At 52.9% G+C, this 23147-nt stretch overlaps 1 protein-coding gene across 1 annotated transcript in view; it reads left to right on the top strand.

Annotated features, from left to right (window-relative positions):
• Positions 1-23147, top strand: part of Pou2f2 (POU class 2 homeobox 2) — an 85995-nt gene that overhangs the window by 19173 nt on the left and 43675 nt on the right. The window contains exon 2 of the mRNA XM_076573783.1: positions 399-459. The gene's annotated coding sequence lies outside the window, so the exon portion shown is untranslated. The remainder of the gene's footprint in view (positions 1-398; positions 460-23147) is intronic.

The following is a 23147-nucleotide window of genomic DNA, read 5'->3' as shown; positions in this document are numbered from 1 at the left end:
CCAGGCTCCACCGGGTAGAAGGAGAAAAACAATTCCTGGAAGGTGTCCTTTGGTGACATGTGTCCTGTGCATGCGTATGCACGGACACACAAAATACATACATAAAAGTTAAAACCAAAACAACAGCAACAAGCTTCTCATCTGATGGAAAAACAGGTTGTCAACAAGGGTAGGCATCAGTGTGCCTGTTACAGGATGGGAACATTGAGTCTCGGAGGCCAGAAGTGGTCACTGAGAGCAACTCAGTAGGACCTGAGTCCCAAGTACTTGTCCCCGTGGTGTGTAGATTGTTGATGGGGAGACAGGAGGAGGGCGCCTCTACTGGAGCGGGAGCCTCATCCTACATGAGGCCCAGACCTACTGCCCAGGGATGTTCACGCTATCCTCTCTCCCTCCAGGTTCTCGGCTGGACCGGGTTGGTGGCCTGAATGTATTAGCTTTGCTGCGTCTGCCCAAGAGGTAAGAGCTGTGACTTGCGAGTTGCGTATTTCTGCGCTTCTTGCTTTCCTGAGTCCTTGTCCCTGGCCTCCCCTGGGAAGTCACCATTCCCCTTGCTGTTTCTGCTTCCCAGAGGTTACGTTCTGTCAGGCATTTTTGTTTCCTCGGTGTGTACTGTGGTTGGTGACAGCGGACTGTGGTGACTTAGTTTACATCTTTGGGGCAGGCGGACGTGGTTACAAGGGATTTGAGGGAGTTGAGGCTGCCAAGCTGTCATCTATCACCGAAATCGGGGCCGGCAAGATGGCTCAGTGGGTAAGGTGCTTGCCACCAAGCCTGACGGACCCAAGTGGATCTCCAAATCCACATGGAAGGAGAGAGCCGGACTCCCACAGGTCACCCTCTGACCTCTGCACCCAAATCGTGGCACATGCACCCCCCCCCACACACACATGCAAATCAACAAGTACGTGTAATTTTAACATTTTAAAGTGAGGATAACAGAGCCCGTCCACCTTAAGCAGTACCTTGAGGACAGAAGAAGGTAGAAGACAGACAGACAGGCAGACAGATTGTATGATTGCAGGTGTGGCTCAGTTTCTCTCTCCATCAAAGGAGGGGGATTCCCAACCCCCACCATGATGAGGTGAGTGAGGTGTGAGGATGAGAGAAGCCGCCTCTCCAAAGTACGGAGACCCCGGCAGGCAGCGGGAGCTGCAGACACAGTTGGAAGACCCCCACCCCCTGAACAAATCAGGATTCTGGGATTTTCAGAGCCCAGCAAGGCTCCCAGAATGAAGCCTGGACTCCCCGGGGGTTCAGTGCTGTGGGAACCACAGGTGTGGACATTGCCCTGCTGTTGGCTCTACCCAGTTTAACATTCCCCACCCCACCCCACCCCCGTCCCTTCTCCTGGCAGTGAATGGCAGGGGAAGGTGGAAAGTGAGGTCTGTGAAGTGGGACTCCCTCATACTACCGTCCTGTTTTAACTAGAGCAGCTGAACCCACGGGCCTCGGGATCCCAGAGCTACCTGTCCCTTATGGGCCTCCTGGTCCCCTGCTGTCCCTAAATCACAGGTGCACTTTGGGAAGCCGAGGAGCCCTGTAGCTCCTGTTTGCCAATCATCTGGTGTGGCAGGGATCATGGTGGACTGGACAGTGGGGGGTGGATGGCTTCTTGATCATGGACAGACAGCTCTGAGTCGCTCGGTTGAGAGTTTTCAGGAGAAACAGAAGGACTGAGGTTGCAGCTCGATTAATACAGAGCTCTGTTCCCTCAGCATGCACCACGCCCTGGGTCCCGTCCTCAGTGCTGCGTGAAGTAGGCGAGCCTGCCATCCCAGCACTCAGAGGCGGAGGCAGAATGATCAGAAGTTCGAGATCATCCTTGGTTACATAGTGAGTTTGAGGTCAGCTTGGGCTACCTGAGACCCTGTCTCAAAGAGAAAAATGAGAGGGGAACAAAAGGAAGAAAGACAATTTTTTATGGGGCATCTCCCAGTTTTTTTTTTTTTTATCTTTTTATTTATTTATTTATTTAAATTTTTTTTTCATCTCCCAGTTTTTAAATGCCGAGAACTAAAGTAAAATCTTTAGAAATTTCTTTGTGGTCCAAACCATGTGTCAGGCCCATAAATGTGTAGTTTTACAGTAGTAACAGACTGGGACCCAGGAAAGCACCTGTGTGTTCCCAGTTGTTCAGTGACTCAGAGATATTCACACCCACTGCAAAGTGTAACTCGGGATATTCACACCCCCACAAAGTTCATTCATGAGCTCTTGTTTTAGCTGGTAACTGTGTGGGTACCTTAGTTACTGGGTCTCAACTGTCTGTCTGTCTGTCTATCCATTTGCCCATCTATCACTTCCTCCTCCCTCTGTAGCCAGGCTGACCTCAAACTCTGAATCCTCCTGCCTCGGGTTTCTACTAAGATTACAAGCACGAGCCACATGCCCAGCCTCTTCAAGGAGTCATATTACATCTTTCTGGCAGTTTTTGCATCCTCAGATGCCCTTGGTGTTGAAGGGAGGCGTTACCAGGCTACAGTCAGTAGGCGTTAGAGTCTGGCTTTGAGACGTCTAGGAGCTGCGTTAAAGTAAACAGAGGGCCTTAATTATGTTTCCTTTGAAGTAGTTCTCTGTTGTTCGTAGTCACTCAGCTTGTCAATGGCAGAGGCAGAATTCGAACTCAGATCTGCCTGAATCTAAAGCTCTCATTCTTCTACCTCACTCAGTCCCACCACGATGCTGGAAAACCCTGGAGATCTCTGCGCTCTGGGAGTGAATTTCATCCGGGAGCACAGAGTTAACCACAGCTGCTGTGCTTAACTTATGTGGAAGGGGTTCGCTGGGTAAAGCTAGGGGCAGTCATACAGCGGAGAGGTGTTTGGCCATTGGAGCTTCTTGCAAACTGGCTTTGAAGGCCACGGCCACAGTACCTGAGTGGTTCAAGGGCAATGTCGACCTCCACCCCCATTCTGCAGCTCCCCAGAAAGCAGCGGCAACAAGCCAAGCATCTGCCCTCACTCTCCTTTTAGCTCTACCTGGAAGACAGGTAGCTCTCCAAATATGTCCCAGGGTCTCCTCGATGCTCCCCGTAAGAACTGGAGTCCCAGGATGACTGAGCACCTCCCCCCGCCCCCCCCCGCCCCCCCCCCCCCGGCCTCTGGGGGCTTCAGCAGCCCTAGCCAAAAGTTCTTCCACCTCCAGTGCCTGGGGCAGCCCCACCCCCACCCCGGGACTGCTTCACCCCCCCCACCCCCCTTGGCACTTGGCTTTCATGTCTACATGTCTGCGGTGCGTTCCCGGCACAGTGTCAATGCTCAGAAAGTATTTGTTGAATAAATAAATAGCAAACACACACACACAACCAAATCCATATCCATCCATTTATTACTGCAGCACCCCTGCCCCACCAGGGAATTTCTCACACACTAGGCCTGGACAAACTGAGAAGTAGGAGGATGTCTGAGGGCTCAGAGGGGTCCCTGGACCGGGGAAGAATCGGGCACAAGCTTTATCAACTTGAGTCTGGGGCCGCAGGGTGTTGTTAGGGGAGAGGGGGGGGGTTAGATGATCCATCCACCCAGGGCCTCTGGGATGTTGGTTCTTGAAGGGCTAAGAGAAGCCAAAGTAAGTTTAGCTCTGGTGGGAGGGAAGTGGTAACGGGGACGGGCGTGGATAAGGGGACGCTGGAGTGGCCTTACGGTCCCCTGGGGCTGATGCCCTCTGAGTGCCAAGTCAGGAGTCGGGCTGAACTACCACCCTCTCTTCTGCCCCCATCCATGCACAAAAGTGTACAGTGGCCCAACGTGAAGGTGACGCAGGGCCACAGAGGTGATGAGCGTAGACTCGGGGACGCGCCCTGAGATTCTGACACTCCCCTGCAGCAGCCTTGAAGATCTGAGGAGCCGGAGCTCAGTTGTCATGGGGGGCAAGGCTTAAATTGCTGGGTCTGATGAGCACCTTGGAAGAACCCAAGGCTGTGTGAGGCAGCCTTGGTGACTGGGTGGGGATGTCGCCCGCAGGTATTAGTGGGATAGCTGATGGAGGTGAACCAGACAGTGAACCAGCAGGCGGGCCAACCATTTTCCCAGATCCCCAGGTCCAGTCAGCCTCCTTCTGAGCTGCAGCTGCGGCGGTTTGGGGGTGGGGTGGGCCTTGACTTTACCGTAGGGTGTGTGCTGTGACCTTGTGGCTTAGGGCGGGGCCGGAGACAGGGCTTCAGGGGTGGGACAGCTCTCTTGGCTTGGGGGATGGGACAGCTCCTTAGCTGGCAGTGTACAGAACACCGTGTGAGTGGGCAGCGTTCGTTACTGGATGCGAAGTCCAGATTTGAGGACGGGGTTTCTAGGAGGTAGCAAGTGCTGGCTTTGATGCCTTTGTGGTTGGTGTTTCCAGGCAGGTGGGAACAGTTATAATTTGGGAGTGTCTCCTAACGCACAGGGTGGGGCTTACAGATGTGGGAGGTGAAAATTAGAAAGCTCACCTCTTTTAGCAGGCTAGGATCGGTGAGTTCCTGGAATCCTGGACAGTCCCCCAGCAAGTGAAGGCAGCCTGTGAGTTCAGAGCCCTGATCCACAGCAGAGGCAAGGCTCGGGACTAACCCTGGGAGCTTGTGCGAGCGAGGCCTGTTGGGAATCCCACTGAGTGCCGGTGTCCAGCTCGCCGGCCCCACAGGTCTCCACTGCTGGCCTTCTGTCCTCCCCTCCCTCCGCCTCTGTTTCTCTCTGTGCTCCCCACGGGCACTCTTCATCCTTCTCAGTCAGACTCCCTCTGAATGTCTGTCCGCCCTCCATCCCTTCTTCTGAACATCCTCTTCCTCGGAGCCTGGAGGGGCATGAATAGAGTTTAGCTTCGGGCCTCAGAGACAGCCAAATGGAGACGTGGGGCCTGGCAGGGGTCGGGGGTGGTAAGGACAGGGAGAAGGAAAAAGACACTGAAGAAAAACAAAGACTGGAGTGGCTTCCTTTGCCCCTAACTACAGCTTTTTTTGTGGAGCTGGGAGAGTTGGGGTTCAGAGGGGTCATCATCTGACATTGGAGAAATTCGGGGAGCTCTGGAGAAGAGCCAAGAGAAGGGAGGCGGTGGAAATGAGGGGGGCAGGAAAAGCACAGTGGAGACAGGTAGGGAAGGCAGGAAGTTCTCCCCCAAGCCAGAGTCCATGCAGACACCCTGTAGGTGGGACAAGGCCACAGGCGTGGTAATTACCAAAGAGGAAAGATGGGGCCGCCGAGGGCGCCAGAGGAGGAGGGCACCGTTGTGAGGCAGGAAGGAAGAGCCTCGTGCGAGGCTCTGGGTGTCCTCGCTGGGCGTCTGTGTCTGGTAGACGGCCAGTGAGGTGGTATCGGCACGTGGAGGGCCACCCTAGCTGGCGGGTGTGTTGGTAGGGAGGGCGCGCTGCTCCCAGCTGTCTTTGCTGATTCCTGAGACCCACTGTCCATCCTACCCCCTCCTCACTCTGGCTCTGGGGGACCAAGGACTACGGGGAGGACTTGGTGACACTTGACTTCTGGCCTAGGGGTTGGCGAGAAAGCTGAGTGTGTGTGAGTGTGTGTGTGTGAGTGTGTGTGTGTGTGTGTGTGTGAGTGTGTGTGTGTGTGTGTGTGTGTGTGTGTGTGTGTGTGTGTGTGAAGGCTTTGAACTTGCTCCCCCCCCCCTTTAGTGCTTACTGTCTTTGCCGACTTGGGGTCCTCACTACATCACTCACTACGGGCTACTCTCTACCTCTGTCTGCATGTCCGTCTTTCATCGGTGTCTGCCTGATCTCATTCCTCCTCTGGGTGTTTCCTAGCTGCCCCCGGCTGGGACTCTCCATGTCCTTATCTGGTTCCTCCTCCCTGTTGTCCTCCCCCTGTGCAGCACACTGTTCTCTTTCTCTGTGTCTCTCTGCCGTGGTCTCTCCACTTGGCCTTCCGTGGCTCTTTCCTTCTGCCTCTGTCTCCTGGATAGCGTGTCTCTGTCCATCCCGGCCTCTCGGTTTCCGCCCGGGCATAGCTCTGGGTGTCCTTCTTTCTCTCTCTCCCCCTCTGTCCATCTTTTTCTTCATCCCTGTCTCTCCAGGACTCTAGCTGACCATCCCTGCCTCTGTGTGTGTGTCTCCCTCCCCTTCCCTTCCCCCCACTATTTTTTTTTTTCTGTTTCTAACACCCACACTCACATCCTACCTCAGGAGTAATTGCTTTTGTCTGGGTTGGACTGGACTTGTGGTGGGGGGAGGGCGGGGGGAGCGGGTGGCGCTGGGGGGGGTTGGGAGGGACGGAGGTCGCTTGGTGGAGTTGAGGTAGTGTCCACCAAAGCAGAGGGTGCCGAGGAACAGAGGGGCACCCCGCCCAAGGTGGGAGAAGGAAGGGAGGGAGCCTGAGCCCATGCTGGCAGGGGTCTGGGGCCTCTGGAAGGGAAAGAGGCCAGGAGGGCCCCTTATACTCTGTAGAGATGGTGTAGCGATAAACCTCATGAGCCAGCCAGTGCCTCTGCCGCTTCACCCCTTCCCCCAGATTTGAGGATGTGACCTCAACCCCTGTCATGTGTACTGAGTCACCATGACACACACACACACACACACACACACACACACACACACACACACACACACACACACAGGGACACACCCAGGACCTCCATCCCACTCATGGGAACTCACTTGGCTATCAACCCACAGGGTCATCTGGACCAGGCAGACACACAGAGAACCCACGGAGTCTCTGTTGTTCATCCAGAACCTTCCACACACACACAGAGGACCATACAGGCTGGGAAGCACAGGGACAGCCACCCACGGACACAGACACAGGGACACATAGAGACGCACTCCCTCGGGGACGTGGACTCGTCACCGCCGCACGCTAACTTACGCTAACTTACTAGAGAACGTAGGAGCACATAGCCACCACCCTTCCTAGGAATGGAGGGTATCCTCTTGGGATTCATCCACATCTTCCCAAGGGCCACACGGGCATTTGAGGACACTCAGTGTCAGGGAGACACCATGGATGCATATTCAGAGCCCCTGGTGTCTCCAGGACAAACCCCACAGTCTCACAGTCACACTCAGGCATAACTCTAGGGTCAGGGCATCAGGAGACAGTTTTGGAGTCCCACCCCCAACCCCCCGCCCCTGCCAGCACTGCTTAAGGACCTTACATGTATGGCGGCAATTTGGACTCAATAGCCCTTTGGCTGGCACCTCCTGTCTGACACCCTAGGAGAACCCACCCCCACCCCAACACATTTAGCCCAGGCCCGGGGGGTACGGTAAGGTGGTTTAAACCCACGGGGACCCACAGAATGAGATAGCTGTGGTTGTGTGGGTAGGCGACAGGATTGCCCACGGTGCCCACTTTTGCTGATGTCCACTCACCCTTCCAACTCCAGGACCCAGGACTTCCTTCCCTTACCCCCACAGGCTCAGGAAAGCATCTCCCCATCCCCCCACCCAGCCAGGGACCCTGCCCACCTCTCAAGGGCTTCTTCATCCCTGGTCTTCACAAACCTTCAGAGGGCCCCATCTCTCTGAGCTGCTCCCCGCTGAGGGGGTGCTCACTTTCCTCCTGAAGGACTATTCCTCAGTTTACCCCAGCCACCTGACCTGCGCGTGTGACACCCCCCTCCCACCCAGCTGCTTCCCTGCACCCCCATACTCACCCCTCTCCCGGCTCTCCAAGCTCTCAGCCTCCCTAAACCCTCCCGCAGTTGGGGAGTGTGGGGTGGAGGCCGGCCCCTCGGAGGTAGGGGTAAGGGGTTCGCAGGCGGGCGGGGGCCTGGGTGCGGCTCCGGCAGAGAAAAGGGAGAAAAGCAAGGGGGAGAGAGAGGCAGAGGCAGGCGGGCAGCCAGCCGGCTTTATATCCCTGCTGTATTGATCCACCATGTCACAGCCTGGTCGGTCGATAGCCGGCGAGAAAGAGAGCGAGAGGAGGGAGGGGAGGTTTGGGGGGAGGGCAGCCGGGACCCCTTCGTCCTGGGCACATCCCAAGCCTTCTAGGCAGGCTGTGGAAACATATTTGAGCCCCCCCCCCAAAAAAAAGAGGTATGCCATGTCCCCCGACTTGCTTTTGGCTGCGGGCCTCTTTCTCCCCAGGAGCCCCTCGGCCTTCGTAGGAGAATTTGAGCATTTCTTCTTGTTTTCCCAATGGCTCTTTATCCCCATAGGCGGGATGGCCGCCAGCCATGGTTCCTGCTTGCCAGCTGTAGTCAGGCTGGGCAGATAGGAGGCCTCAAGGCATGTCCTGTTAGGGCAGACCAGACTGTGGGTCACCTTTGCTGTGTGTCAGTATCAGGAGGAAACCCTCTCTGAAGGCCTCTTCCCAGGTACTGGAGGGGTGGGGCGGGGGCGGGGAGGTCCTCCCCCTTTTCACCTGAGTCTCTTAACCACAAGCATGTGCCGGACAGAGCATGCTGAAGGTTTCTGTTGTTTGGTCCCTCAGCCCGCCTGGCTGGTCTAAAGCACAAGGCTCAACCTCTCCAGCTCCTTCCTCAGTCTCCCCTTCTCTCTCCCCACATTCTTCTATTACCCACCCTCTTCAAGGCCCAGCCCTGACCCGGAAGAGAAAAGGCTAGGAGAGAAGGCGTCCCCCTTGCTAGGTTGACAAGTGGGGGGATAAGAACGGGACTGGAAACTCTAGGGCTACGCCTGCACCCTACATTCTCCCTATGATCCCGTTTCCCTTCTTTGGGCCTCAGTTTCCCCCTTAACCTCGACCAAATCCTTCCTCAGCTCTGAGATCCAGAGGGATCGGTGCAGATGGGAGGCAGGGCCACCAGGAGGGGAAAGCTAGGGCCAGCGGGTGCTTACTGCCGCCCCTCCGCCAGGACCGTGGGTCCCAGGTGCGTCCCTGCCAGCCCCCAACTCCCTGGGCTGCTGCCCTTTGTCTTCAAGACCCTCCTCCCCTCCCAGCCTAGAGAGGTTGAGGAATCACCTTAGCCTTGACCCGAGGGGGCGGGCAGAGGAGGGGCAGGCAGCCCTCACCCTGCCTCCTGCCCGTGGCCATCCACAGCCCTCCCTGGCTTCCCTCTGACTACTAGGCAGCACCCCCCCCCCCACTAGAGATGGTCTGCTGTTCCCTTTGTTAGGAAGGGGGAGGGGAAAGAGATGAGCTGAGGGGACGTGGCCTGACCCTCGACCTCTCCCCCTCCCTCCTCCCATCTGAGTCCTCAGGGGCTCGGAGCCCCCTTGACGGACAGTTCTGACCATCAGCCAAATGGCTCCATGAGGAAGCAAGGGGCCAGGTATGGGGGAGGGGAACGGGGGTCTTTCCAAGGCCCTGAGCCCATCACAGTTGGTGTGGGGGTACCCCTAAGTCAGAAGGAAGTCCTTAGGAAGGGTAGCGGAAGAGGATGATACATGTGGGGCCAGGCTTTGGGGGAGCTTGATTGCACCAGGACTAGGGTTACGAAGTTGAAGTGGGGTTCACCCCCGTAGACGCAGCCCTAGAAACCAATGGGCCGGGCCTGGCCTGGGCAGATGCCCCCACCCTACCCCCATCCAGCCTGCAGCATTGGGAGTGCAGTGAGTTTAAAAAAAAAAATTAAAAGAAAAAAAAAAAACAGGAGCAGGAGAAGCTGGGGGAAAAATATATAAGAAAAAATATAATAAGAACTAAGCGGTGGCTGCAGGAGAGAGAAAGGGCAGGAGGCGGGGAGGGGGGTGCAGGGGGGAGGGCGGCTGGGGCCCTGGTCGCTGCGGAGGCCGGGCCGCCGGCCTCTGTGCTGAGCCCTCCGCGTCCCCCCTGCCGGCCCCCTCCAGCCCCGATCGATCCAGTTTCTTGGCAATAAAGCATTTTTATTGTCAGCTGCCCTGAATGGCAAATGTGAGCCTGGTCCTGCTCCCCCCCCACCCTGCTTCCTCACCACCCCTCCCCCAACCTGCCTTCACCCCCTCCACTGCTATCCCCTCACCAAAGAATCAGCATCATCCATCAGCAAGACCCCCTCCTCTTCCTCATCCGTGTCAGCAGGTCCCAAGCACATACTCGACAGCACAGCGAGCCTTCCACCCCCAGACCCCCAAAGCGTGCCTGCTCCCCTCCCTAACCCTGAACCCCAAACCCAGTGGGGAGCAGAAAGTGGTGAAGTGGTCTTGGGAGGCAGCTGCGGAGCGGGAGGGGCTTGGTATGGGCAACAGATGATGGCCACAGAGAGGGAGATGCTGGCCAAAGTCAGAAGAACCAGGGAATGGGAACAATAACAGGTGGGCGTCGGCGGCTTGGTACCCAAGGGTCCCCCGCTCCATGGCCCTTTCCACACCTCCAGGGTCCTGCCTCTGGTCCTGCCACACCGAACTAGGCCTCTTCTTCTGGGAAGCAGGCGGGTGAAGAGAGAAAGGCATGGTGGGAAGTTGGCTCCCCATGTGTGTGCGTGTGCATCAGCTCTATCCAGGACCAGGGACAACACCACATGCCCCAAAGGACCGCTGGTGTGAAGGGACCAGGAGGGGAGTGTTGGGCCAGCAATTGACAAAAGGTCCCCGGCCCCATGTCAAGTGGGTGGCACGTTCTGTCCCCTCCCTTTCTTTCCTCTCCTTGTCTCTTGGCTGATGAGGCCCCTCTATCCTTCCATTGGCTCTCTCCTTTATTGCTGCCTCTTCCCCCAGGGAGTTAAAGACCTCGCACACGCCTCTGTCCCAGCTTCTGGCCCCCAGACCCAGTTCTTTTCTCTCTACATTCTTCTTTGCTTTCCTTGGCTCAGGTTCCCCCTCTGTCCTTGTTTTCCTGTCTCACCCCATCTTTCTCCTCAGTCGGCCTCCCACAGCCATAGAGACCCAGAAGATTTGGGACTTCAGCAGGAAGAGAGGATGGGTCATAGTGCCCCCCCCCCCATCCTCCTCTCTTATCCTCTGAATGCTTAGACACCAGCAGAGTCCTAAGGGACATGTCCCTGTGTCTGCCACAGACATACAGTGGAGTTTTCTTCTGAGCCTGGGTCCCCCTCTCTGCCCCCAGTGATGGTTCGTATGGCCCCCACTGTGCCCTGAAGGCTGGGTCCTTTGAGTTCACAGGACTGGTAGCTCTGACAGAAACAGTCACCTCATGGTCATCCCTGGAGTCTTCATGATGACATCTCAAGGATGTAGGCCTGTGTGCTCGCCTCTTTGTGACTTAGGACAAGAAGCCGGAGGAGTCAGGACTGCCGTGCTGGGATTTTTCTCCTCTTGGTCTGGGAAGAAGAGTGGCCTGGTACAGTCATGCTAAGCAAGACTGTCAGGAACACTGAAGGACTGTTGGGTAACTCAGAACGGTATCTGCCTAATGGGTATAAAACGCTGAGGTTGCTCCCCAGCAATGCACAATCTGGGTGTGGTGGCATGCAAGTGTAATCCCACGATTTGGGAGGTGGAGGCAGGAGAATCAGAAGTTCAAAGTTAGGCTGGCCGAGGTAGCACACGCCTTTAATCCCAGCACTCGGGAGGCAGAGGCAGGCGGATATCTGAGTTCCAGGCCAGCCTGGGCTACAGAGTGAGTTCCAGGACAGCCAGGACTGTTACACAGAGAAACCCTGTCTCGAAAAACAAAACAACACAACAACAATGAAAAAGTTCAAAGTTATCCTTGATTACAAAAAGAGTTCAAGGTCAGCCTGGGCTATATGAGAACCCATCTCAAAAATAAATAAACACAACACGTGCACACATCAATCAAGTTAAGACAAATGAGAGGCCCCCACACTCCACCCCATTCTCGGTTCCCTGGGCGTGGCTGTGACAGCAGAGGGAAACCGGAGCCATGTGTGGAGTGAGTGGTGGAGGAAGTGTCAGAACGGCCAGGGGAGGGTGGCCTAGAGCCCGGGAGGAGGGGGCTGTATGCGAGGGGACCCAGGTTCAGCCTGGGTGCTCAGGAGGAGGAGGAGGATTCGGAGCCTCCTTTCCAAGCTGCCCACTTTGCTCAGGTCTCAGTCACCTTCACCTCACCCCGGCAGAGGCTTTCCTGACCTCAGAGCTGCCATTGAAAGGAGGAGGAGGAGGGAGGAGTCCTGTGATAGTGAGGTCTCTGACTCCATGAACCGCTTGCTGTATTAAAAAAAAAAAGACCGCGTATAAACCAAGCATGGTGGTGCCCAGCTGTTACCGCAGCACTTAGGAGGTGGAGACAAGGGGGTCAGGAGTTCAAGGTCGTTCTTGGCTACAAACTGAATTCTAGGCCAACCTGGACTACATGAGACTCCCTTTCAGACAACAACAACAACAAATTGTGTGTAAACGCTCATACCTACCCTACTGAAGGTGGTTCAGGCCTCAGACAGCTCCTTAAAAAAAAAAAAAATTATCTCTAAGTTGCTTGCTCACACCTTGTAATCCCCCTGCTTCCACTTTCCAAGTAGCTGGAATTACGGGTGTGTACCGCCCAGTTCTTTTGTTGTTCCAAATTTTAGAGGCCTTGAACTCAGTATGTGGCGGGGCTGAGCTTTCTTGACCTTTTGACCTTTCTCCCTCCGTGTGCGCCTCCATGGGCATCTCAGTTCTGAGCAGACCCTTAGATCAAGCTTTCCCCATTAGTAAAGGGCCGCCTGCCTTGGAGAGGAGAGGCAGACCCCTCAGGGCTGGCCCTGGGGAAACCTGGGATGTGAACGTGAGTCCCAAGGATCGGCTCAGGAGTGTGGGATTCTGGGAGAGGCCAGGAATCAAGGAAAGAAGGGAAGCTGGAGGGGAGATACAGGGGGGAAGATGGGGGAGACTCCTAAGGCAGCCATTCTTCTGCTTCCCTGGCTTCCCAGCGGCCATGTTCTGGGCCTGGTCTGTTCTTTGTCATCCCACCTCCCACTTCTCATCTTGGTAGCCAGGAATGGATTTTCGAGCCCTCTGCCGATGAGATGCTCAGTGGATAAAGGCACTTGCTGCCACCCTGACACCCTGAGTTCGATGCCTAAAGCCCACATGGTGGAAGGTCAGAACTGACGCCTGCAAGATGTCCTCTGTGGTACATGCACACAGACATAATTTTAAAAAAAAAAAAAAAAGATTTGGGAGTCCCCTTCCATCCGGCTCCCGATGACCATCGCTCATGCCATCCCATCATGCGGGTGAGTGGCAGTCCTCGCTGCTGCTCAGGGATGGCCCTTCGTGTGCTGAGCATTTGCCCTGCCTTCTCCACCGATCCCCACAGCCCTCTGTGGAGGTGCTGTCCTTATTCTGCCTTCCAGTTTGTGACGCTGAGGTTCCAGGGTAGACAGGTGGCTGGACAAACAACCAGTGAGTGTCGGAGCCCACAGCTGTCATTGAGACCCCACGGACTCTGGTTGATCATGCGGAAATCTGTCAAGAGCCCATGGGGTAACTGACCCAGTATGAGGTCTGGGCACCTTGGCTCTGCCTTGAACTCACTGTGACAGTGGTGGCTGATGCCTTCTCACTGCCTCAGTTTCCTCCCCTGGGTCAGAACCACCACCACATAGGATTTTTTTTTCCCCTCCACCTCTATCTACCCCTGTTAGAAGCTCGGTTGGAACTCCCATGAACTATTTTGGGCAGGGTGTAGAGGTCATTGTGCCTTTGTTTCTGTAGTAAAAGAGGATGCTGCAGGCTCCGGGGCATCTGGGTGAGCAGAAGACACGGGTCAGTGAGTATTGTCACAGTTCTAATCCGAATATTGAGAGGGAGGTTCACATAACATTACTTTTTAAAAATATGGCCTGGGGGTATAGATGAGTTGGTAGCGTGCTTGCTTGGCATGCCCAAAGCCCTGGGTCTGATCCCCCAGCACCCCATCAAACCAGGAGTGGTGGTACACACCTACAATCCCATCACTCTAGCAGAGGGAAGAGAACTGGATGTTTAAGATCATCAGTGGATACATGGGGAGTTCCAGGCCAACCTGGGCTATGTTCCTGCCTCAATTGTATATATTATAATATATATATATATATATATATAATTTATACATATACAAAACTTACACACACACACACACACACACACACACACACACACACACACACAGGCCAGTGTAGTGTCACAGATCTGTAATGCCAGAACTTGGGAGACTGATACAGGAAGATCTCAAGTTCAAGACAGTATTGGCTATATACACAGAGAGAGTCTCTCTATAAATAAATGGAGGAGAGAAGAAAAGAACAGAGGAAGTGCTTAAACAAAAAAACAAAACAAAAACCCTGAGTTATAGGGCCTGGGAGATGGCTTAAAGAGTAAAAGTACTGGCTGCGTGCACCAGCCGGACGACCTGTGTTCAACTCCTGGGGCCCATATTAAAAAAAAAAAAAAAGTCAGATGCTTGAATGCTGAGATGGCTGAGGTAAAGGTGCTTGCCTCCAAGTTTGATGACCTAAGTTTGATCCCTGGGACAACATGGTGGAGGGAGAGAAATTACTCCTGCAGATCATCCTCTGACCAGCACCCTCACACTGAGGCACACACTGAGGCTGTTTTTGTCTCCTCTGTCTCTTTCTCTCTGCTCACACACACACACACACTAAGCAAAATAGAAAGAAGAGAGAGAGAGAGAGAAAGAAAGAGAAATAGAGAAAAAAAGAAAGAAAGAAAGAAACAAAGAAAGAAAGAAAGGAAGGAGGAAACAAACAAACAAAGCCTGGATGTTGTGGCACACATCTGTAATCCCCATACTCAAGCTCACACACCAGCTAGCCTGGAATAAGAAATGTACAGAAGCAGCAAGAAAGAGTCCGCCTGAAAACAAGGTGGAAAGAAAGAACAGAACCCTGAAATTTGCCCTCTGACTTCCAAATGTGCCACGGCATGTGAGCACCCCTCCACGCAAGATACTAAATAAATGTATTTTTAAAGCTGTGTATATTGATGGCCTTTGTAAGCCCAGCCCAGGAATCCGAGGCAGCCTAGTGAGACCCTCTGTCAACAAATACAACGGAGGTGCAGCGGTGAGAAGGAACCTCGGTTTGGGTTGCAGGGAAAGACAGTCAGCTTGTGTGGAGGATGTAATCAGAGATCTAGGGAGAGTGCGGATAGTGGCAGACGTGGGCAGGACCCTTGTCACAGTCTGGGTAGAGAGTAGCCTTTAGAGACATAATTTTTTCTTTTGATTTCCTTTTTTTGGGCGGGGGAGTTAAGGGTTGTTATTTTGAAACAGTGTGTCATGTAACCCAGGCTACCCCTGAACCCGCTCTGTAGGCAAGGAAAACCTGGAATTCTACCTCCTGAGTTAGTCTTGAAACTGGCTTTGGTGGGCAGCCTTCCTGTCGGTACCTTGGACAGCAGCCACAGCCGCTCAGCATTGCTGAGCAGTGGGATGCTCCGTTAAACCTCAGTTTCTTTCTCGGCAGTGACATGGAAGAGGGCAGGGAAGATGGGTCCTGCTCCCATACTCCCCCAAAGCAGGACTCGATCTCTCTCCACAGGAGATCCCTGTAAGTGGATCCCGGGTGACCTATAAATGCATCACTTGGGGAAAGGTGTCAAAGGTTCACAGCACCCAAAAGACCCCTACCACGTGTGTTCTGTCCCCTAGCATGTCCCCTCCTGCTGGAACAGCAACAATCCTCACCTTTGGAGCAATCATTTCTTTGCTAGTCTTCCCTTGTATCATTTACTATGGTAATAATTTTTTTTTTTTGAGTTGGGCTAATCTCTAACTCCTGGGATCAAGTGATGTGCCCACCTTGGTTTCTCCAATCACCACCACAGTAAACAATTCCATTTTGGTTTTGTTTTAAATTTAATTTTTATTTTATTTTATTTTATTTTTGAGACAGGGTTTCTCTGTGTAACAGTCTTGGCCATCCTGGAACTCACTCTGTAGACCAGGCTGTCCCTGAACTCGGAGATCCACCAGCCTCTGCCTCATGAGTGTTACTCCTGAACCTGTTATGTAGCCAAGGATAACCCAGACATGGCAAGTGCCACCATGCCCAGCTTAAATTTTTTGTTTTTGTTGTTTGGGACAGGGTATCTCTGTGAAACAGTCCTGACTGCCCTGGAATTCACTCACCCAGCTTAAATTTTAATTTTTGGTTTTTAAAGACAGAGTCTCACTACATAGCCCTGGCTGGTCTGGAACTCTCTTTGTAAATAGACCAGGGTGGCCTTGAAATCACAGGGTTCCATCTGCCTCCGCCTCTCCAGTGCTGGGATTAAATTTTTTTTTTTTTTTAAGACAAGGTCTCCTGTAGCCCAAGCTAGCCTTGGACTCACTATATAGCTGAGATGACCTTGAACTACCGATTCTCCTGCTTCTATCTCTGGAGTGATAGAGTGGTACTTGGCTCTGAAATATACTATCCTTTTCATGGCTAATTAGACTCCTAAGTATGAATATACTACTTTGTCTTAGTCACTGTCCTGTTGGTGACATCAAGGTCGTTTCTGATGTTTCCTAAATCTCAAATTATTTTAAATTTTAGTTCGTCTTGGAGGCGGGGTCTCATTGTGTAGCCCAGGCTGGCCTCTGCTGTAACCTCCCCCTGCCTCTACCTCCCAAGTGCTGGTGTTACAGATGTGTGCCACCACACTGTGCCCTCCATCTCAATCCTGAATACCAGACCTGGAGAGATGGATAAGAGTTACGATCCCAGAACCCACACGACAAGCTGGTGTGGTCTCACACGAGCTTGTAACCTCAGCATTGTAGGGAGCAGAAATGAGACGATTGCTGGATCTTGCTGGCTTCCAGTTCAGAGAGAGACCCTGGCTCAAAAGAATAAGGTGGGGGGCTGTGATAGATGGCGACATGAGACAACCTTCTCTCCTACACACACACACACACACACACACACACACACACACACACACACACACACACACACACCAAGTCACAGAGTGTGTGGCAGCAGGAGGAGGTGGCTGGCCTTGGAGATGAGTCCTGGGGACAGGACACTGGGAAGAGGGAAGCAGTTTTCAAAGGGTCACACCAGGTCAAAGGCCTACTGTGGGCCTGAACTTGGCATTCTCCAGTGTGACTGGGTATGATGCCTATGTGGGAAGAAGGCAGGTCCCACAGGGCTCTAGAGAATCCTTGGAAGACTGGAGGGAAGGATGCTGATGTGCATCCTGGCCCAGGGAAAAACATTTCAGCCTTTGGACAGCTCCCTGGTCCGGGAGACCCTGGGAGCGCAAGGTGTTAGTGTTTGGTGGGTGAACTCGGTGTTGGAGTAGATCAGGGAGGGGCTGTGGGCTGTTAGGAGTCTGGGTGCAGCAGGAGGTGCTGGGGTTCCTGGGGGTGACAGTAGGACCTCTTCCAGGGAAGGCCCGCGGCCGGGTACCTGCTCCCTAAGAGACTTATGGGTCTGTGTGCCAAGGACTCTCATCAGGAGAGTGCATGTGCAGGCTGGCAAGAGACATAGTATTTGGGGTTAGCGAGACTCTGGGTCTTTGCTCTGCGGTTGTTCTTAGCTTTCTCGTGACTAAAATGGGAATAATACAAAACGAAGCTCACCATTTTGTATGCTGACTCAAAAGGTTAATAAGAAGGGGTTCCTAGCATGGTTCTGCCAGTAAAATGCTTGAGGGTGTGGATTCAAGCCCCAGAACCCACTTAAAAAACACTGGGTGTGTTTTCACAACCTTGTAATTACATCACTGGGGAGGCAGAGGCAGGAGGATTCCTGGGACTTACTGACCAGCCAGTCTAGCCTAATTGTTGAGCTCCCGGCCAGGGAGAGACCCTGTCTCAAAGGAGGTATTTCTGAGGATGATGCCTGGGGTTGCCCTCTGGCTTCCACACACACGTGTGACACATGCATGCACTCCTCTGTGTGCATGTACACACACACACACACACACACACACACACACACACACGCACACACACACACTTTTAATAGGAAGAAAATTGGAGATAACAGTCCCTGCCTCTAATGTGGTGTCAAGGACTCATGATTCCAGATAGGTCCTGTGTGAAGAACCCTTTCAGTCTCTCTGTCTCCCTCCCTGATCCCATCTCTCCATAGCTGCTTGGATCAACTTACTTGTTCTTGATTCTTTCAAGCCACAGAGCCAGAATAGCCTGCCGTGGTGATGTATGCCCCCTGCACGCAGGTGGGAAGATAGCAAGTTCAAGGCCAGCCTGGTCTGCATAATGAGACCCTGTAAAAGAGAACTAAGTGGGTCCGGAGGGCTGAGGAGACAGCTCAGTCCATAAAGTGCTTGCCACACAAACCATGAAGGTCTGAGTTTGATCTTCAGCACCCACTTTAAAAAAAAGCCTGGGCACAGGCAATGCATGTATGCTATGCCCGTGCTGGGGAGGCAGAGGCAGGAGCATCTCTGAGGCTCACTGGTCAGTCAGTGTGGGTTAATCAGTGAGCTCCAGGTCCAGTAAGAGATCCTATCTTTAAAAAAAAAAAAAAACCCATAAGCTGGGTGGTGGTGGCGCTCACCTTTAATCCCAGCATTCGAGAGGCAGAGGCAGGCAGATCTCTGAGTTGGAGGCCAGCCTGGGCTACAGAGCGAGATTCAGGACAGGCACAAAAACTATGCAGAGAAACCCTGTCTCGAAGAATCAAAATAATAATAATAATAACGATAATAATAATGATAATAATAATAATGTGGAGAGCAGTTAAAGGAGACATCTAATGTTGACCTTGGCCTCCACATGGATATACTTTCAGGCATCCACACACACATCCACACACATGAACAAATGAACCACCTGTGGCTCTCACTTATAATCCTAGCACTCGGAGCCAAGGCAGGGGGATTGCAACAAGTTCAAGGCTGGACTGGGATACAGAATGAGCTTAGAATGTTCTATTCAGAGATGGGAAACTGAGCACAGGGTAATCACTCTCAATCATCAGGTAGTCAATGCCAGAGCAGGTACCTCGTGTGTGTGTGTGTGTGTGTGTGTGTGTGTGTGTGTGTGTGTGTGTGTGTGTGTGTGTGTGTAGGTGTTTTGCCTGCATGCACACCTGTGCACCACATGTATGCCTGGTGCCCATGGAGGCCAGAAGAAGGTGTCAGATCCCGTGGAACTGGAGTAACAGGTGGCTGTGAGCTGCCATGTGGGTTTCTAGGAACTGAACCCTGGCGCTTAACCGTTGAGCCATCCCTACAGCCCTGATGACCTTTTATGGTCTCTGAACCCCATTGCAGAGATTTGTTTCTTCCTTGAGGTGACCTGGAAGCTCTAGCAGCTTTGTGGAAATGGGGGTGGCGTCAGGGTACACCAACACGTCCTTTCCCCTCCACATCTGTCCTTTGGAGATAACCTCAGCATCTTTCCATCTCAGCCTCTTGTGCCTGTGGACCCTGCCTTGAGTTCCCACACTCATTTTATCCTCATGGTCCCATCCTTCTCCCGTGCCTGGACCACTGTCCCAGCCCACCTCCCACCCATCTTGCCTCCAGTTGCCCCAAATCTCTTCCTGAGGGATCTCTTGACTCAGAGTACCTACCTACCAGAAGATTTCCATCAATTCAAGCGTAGGGGTGCACGCCTGTAATCTTAGCGCTCAGGAGGCTGAATGGGAGAACCAAAAGTTCAAGGCCAGCCTGGGCTACATGGTCAGATCCTGTCTCAAAGTAAGGGGTAGGGGAGGAGTAGAGCGGAGTGGGAGGAGGGGGGAGGCAGAAGCTGCCCCTGCTCTCAATCCCTGCTGTCTCCTGCAGGGTTGAGATCTCTGTGGGCTCCAATTTTCATGGGCTTAGCGCTCTCCTTCATCATCTCCGATGGTGGAAAGACAGTGCTGGGTACCCAGGGTTCAATCTTGACTCCACCACCTCCTCAGCTTACATCATCAGCAAAGTCATCTCCAGGAATACCTGCCTCTTTTCTCCCTTCCTGCTCTCACCTGGTCCCGCCTCGTCATACCAGCTGCCCCTCACAGTATCTTTTAGTGTAGCCCTCCCCAGCAGCCCCAAGTGCGCATTAAAACGCTCACAGAGGAGCCGGAGAGATGGCTCAGAGGTTACGAGCACTGGCTGCTTTTGCACAGGACCCAAGTGCAATTCCCAGCACCCACATGAAAGCTCACAGCTGTCTGTAACTCCAGTTCCTGGAGATCGAATGCCCTCTTCTGGCCTCTGTGGGCACCAGGCATTCACGTGATACACAGACATACATTTTAAAAAGTCTTAAAAAGGCTTAGCGGGACTGAGAGATAAGTCGTTGGTCAAGTGGCCTCAGTGCAGGTTTAAGGACCTGGGTTTGATCCCCAGCATTGATGTCAACACTTGAGTGCTGGGGAGGTGGAGACAGAACATGTCTGAGGCTGGACAGCCAGTCTGACCAAATTGTCACCCAGGTACTAGTGAGAGACCTTGTCTTAAAAATAAGGGTAAGTGGCCCCTGAGGAATATGCACCCCTGCACATGCTTGTATGCATATGAACTTGAAAACACACACACACACACACACACACACACACACACACACACACACACACACTCACACACACACACACACTGTTCACAGAATTATGCCACTTCCCACTTAAAGCCCTTCCTACTGTGCCTGGATTAAAATGTAAGCTTGTTTCTTTTTCATCCTTTTACAGGGCTCTTGTGTACTGACCAAGTGCTCTGCCTCTGAGCCATGTCCCAGGTATTCATGGGATTCTACCACTGAGCTATATCCCGAGCCTCTAAAGCTAATATGGCCTGCAAGGCCTGAGTGGTCCAAACCTGTTCTGTCTACAGCATCACCCCAGCCCAGCCTCTTCCCTGCCCACAGTACTCTGATTGTACCAACCTCTCCATTCTTTAATGCCTGGGGGCCATCACCTCCTCTGTTCCCACTGCCTGGAATGCCCTTCACAAGCTTTGTCTTCTGAATTCTGTTCTCAAATTGCCATGTGGATGTATCCTCATCAGGGCTGGTTTCTACAGTGTACCCTCCTCCATTTTATTTCAGGTGTTCTTTTTTGTGTGTTTTGTTTTTCTGGTTTTATTTTGAGACAAGCTCTCTCCATCATGTAGTTACAGCTGTCCTGGAACTTGCTCTGTAGACCAGGCTGGCCTTGAACTCACCAGAGATCTGCCTGCCTCGGCCTCCCAAGTGCACATGATTAAAGGAACATGCCACCATGTGCAGCCTTAAATTCTTTTTAGGTTTTATTATTATTTTCTGTGGATGTGTGTCTGTTGTGCAGGTGTGTGCATGTGACCATGGGAGCCAGAGGAGCTGGATCCTCTGGAGTTGTGAGCCACCTGATGTGGGCACTGGGAATTGAACCCAGATCCTCTGGAAGAGCAGTGGATGCTCTTAACCACTGAGCCATCCCTCCAGCCCTTTTAAAAATAATTTTGAGACAAGGTCTCACTCTGTAGCCCAGACTGGCTTGGAATTTGAAGTCCTCCTGTCTCAGCCTCCAAGTGTTGGAACTATAGGCATGCACCACCATGTCTGGGAGGAAATGTTTGCTTGGAAACATTTGGCTGTGGGAGCTTACAGGGTCAGATGGAACCTAGTGTTTTGCCAAATATCAAGAAACAGACAATGAGCTGGGCGGTGGTGGTGCACACCTTTAGTCCCAGCATTCAAGAGCAAAGGCAAGCGGGTCTCTGTGAATTCAAGACCAACCAGGGCTACAGAGTGAAACCCTGCTCCCCCCACGGGGGTGGGGACCACAGATTCAGGGCTATGGACTGTAGGGGAGGGATCCCCGTTTTATCAAGAGGGCAGAGGGCTTATCTTCCTGTTGGCTCTTAGATGACTGGAAGGATTTCAAACTCTAACAAAGAAGCTCACAGTAGAGAGAGAATGCCGAATCCTAGTCTCTGAAACCCAAGGGCTCTAGGAAGCCCACAGTACAGAGAGCAAGCCATAGGCAACCGGGTTTGAATCCTCATGCTGCCAGTCACATTCTGTATGACTCAGGGCAGCTGATGTTACCTTTCTGAGCCCTAATTCCTTAGTAAAATGAGACAACAAACTCACATCCTCAGATGGTTGGGATAACATGTAAGCTAAACACAAAACAGGCAGAAATGCTAATGCTGATACTGCCGCCGCCGCCGCCGCCAAAGACTCCTAAGTCAGTAGATCCTTAAAGAAGTTGTCTGATTTTTGTTGTTGTTTCTTGTTTTTTGAGACAGTGTCTTGTGTAGCCCAGGCTAGCCTTGAACTTACTATGTAGACTTTGAACTTGTGATCTTTCTTCCTCCACCTCCCAAGTGCTAGCATTACAGGCATGCACCACCACATCAACATTTTGCAAGATTTGGGGGACTGAACCCAGGGCTTTGTAACATGCTAAGAAAACTCTATCTGAACCCCATGCCTAGCCCTGGAACCTGATGACTTGGGGACATTGGAGAAGCAGTAATGAGGGAACCTCACATCCAAGAGATGGAGAAATATATAAAAGAGAAATATATATTTAAGGGGCTGGGAGATGGCCCGAGGGTTAAGAGCAGTTAACCTTGCAGAGGACCAGCATTCGGTTCCCAGCACCCACATGGCAGCCCACAACCATCTGTAACTCCAGTTCCAGGGGATCCAACGCCCTCTTCTAACCTCTGTGGTCTCCAGGCACACACAAGGTGCGTAGACAAACATGTAGACAAAACACTCATACACATAAGCTAAAGTGAATCTTTAAAAAAAATAAAAATAAAAATAAAAAACCCAGAAGAGCTCAGTTGGGCCCAGAAGCCAGGAGAGTGGGCAAGAGGTGGGCACTTGGCACTTCCGAGCAGTCCAGAGCTATGGTTGAGTGTGGCCGAAAAGTATCTGGGGTAGCGAGACTAGCTACATATTCCTGTATATGTGAGTTTGTTTGCCACCCCTAACATTCTGTTTTCATATTTGTTTAGGACCCTAAGTCAGTTGTCCCTAATGCCCCAAAGGCTGCCCCTCGACCTGGGCTCTGCTGAAGACCAGCGGGCCGAGGATTGCTACTGTTGACTCTTAGGCCCGAGTTCATGCTCTCTTCTGTCTCAACTACCAGTTCCATGGCCCGTGCCTCCATCTCTGCATCTTCCACCAGGCCAGGGGTTTGAGGGGCCTCTCTGAGCACTTTTGTGCCTCAGCCCTACAGATGAGAGAGCATCACCTGTGGGGAGAGACCCTCCGAGTCACCGTGAGGACCAAGGCTAGGTGATAAGACTGCTAAGGGCAGCGGGAGTCCAGAGAGAGACCAGAGGACTGAGCCATGGAGAGGGTCCCCAGGGGTGGCCAGGAGGAAGAGGCCATGGCAGGAGGCCATGAGGGGTGAAGAATCTCACTCTACTGTCCCCGGTGGGCTGGCAGCTCCCCCCTACGGCTCCCTGGCGGCCCCCCGGGGGACCTCGCTCTAATAATGTATTTGATCGACTCGCCGGCCGCGTACAAGCGATTATTGTCTTGTCG

Source organism: Peromyscus maniculatus, chromosome 1, assembly GCF_049852395.1.
Source record: "Peromyscus maniculatus bairdii isolate BWxNUB_F1_BW_parent chromosome 1, HU_Pman_BW_mat_3.1, whole genome shotgun sequence".
Lineage (NCBI taxonomy): Eukaryota > Metazoa > Chordata > Mammalia > Rodentia > Cricetidae > Peromyscus > Peromyscus maniculatus.
This window is presented reverse-complemented; position numbering and strand designations above follow the sequence as displayed.